The sequence below is a fragment of the Penaeus monodon genome, chromosome 27 (assembly GCF_015228065.2).
Source record: "Penaeus monodon isolate SGIC_2016 chromosome 27, NSTDA_Pmon_1, whole genome shotgun sequence".
Classification (NCBI taxonomy): domain Eukaryota; kingdom Metazoa; phylum Arthropoda; class Malacostraca; order Decapoda; family Penaeidae; genus Penaeus; species Penaeus monodon.
The window spans coordinates 39,965,774-39,966,765 of NC_051412.1; positions in this window are offsets into that span (position 1 = coordinate 39,965,774).

The window sequence follows — 992 nt, forward strand, 5'->3', positions numbered from 1 at the left end:
GTTATAGATTATGAGAAAAACTTAGCGAGTTGATCAATTTTCTGAAGTTGGCGGAGAGAGATAGAGATATCGAAAGAGGGAAACGGACGTAGAATATAAGCAAAGATGTATTGGTATCGTAGCCCTAGTTATTACTGGTGTCTTGGCATATGTTATTATAAAATCTACTGTTCACTTGATTATATAATAGTGCCGTTTTAATTCGATGGGTAGAAATTACCATTAATGTTATAAGTGAACCTTTATCAACCGATATTGTGGCTTACCCCTTTCTTTCTCCTTCTTTTCCTCCACAAACACGTCTCGAGGAAAAGTTAAAAGCTTGAAAAAAAAAAGTTATAACGTCTCCACCTTTTGATCTCATGAAAAACGTCATCTAAAAAAGAAAATAAAAATCCACAAGGTGCTTTTTGGTTTCCCTAATCCTATCTTTATCAAACTCTGGCCATGCCTTTCTTGCCGGGGATATAATGATAGCCGTCCACGAACCTCGCCCCCCCCCCCCCCCGATGTTGAGTGGGCAAGAGGAGAGGAGAAGAGAGGGAGGGAGGGAGGTGAGGGAGAGAGAGGGAGGGAGGGAGGGAGGTGAGGTGAGGGAGAGAGGGAGAGGGGGATGAAGGTGAGGGAAGAGTAGGGGGAGGGGGAGGGGGAAGAGTGAGGAGGTGAGGGGATAGGAAAGTGAGGGTGAGGGAAGAGGATGAGGGGAAGGGAGGAGGGGGAGGAGGGAGGAAGGTGAGGGTGAAGAGGAGGAGGAAGGTGAGGGTGAGGGGCGAGAAAAGTGGGAAGAGTAAGGGTGCGGGAGGAGGAAGGTAAGAGTGAGGACGAAGGGAGAAGGGGCGAGCCTTTCTTGCTAGGAAGGACAAGGCATCATTATTCTTTATTGATAAACGAGAGATATCCCCTCTGGAGTGTGTTTGTCGGTTCCTCTGAGCGGAGAAGGTGCTCGTTTGAGGGGCGTCGCGTGGCTGTTCGTCCCAGAGCAAAAAGGAATC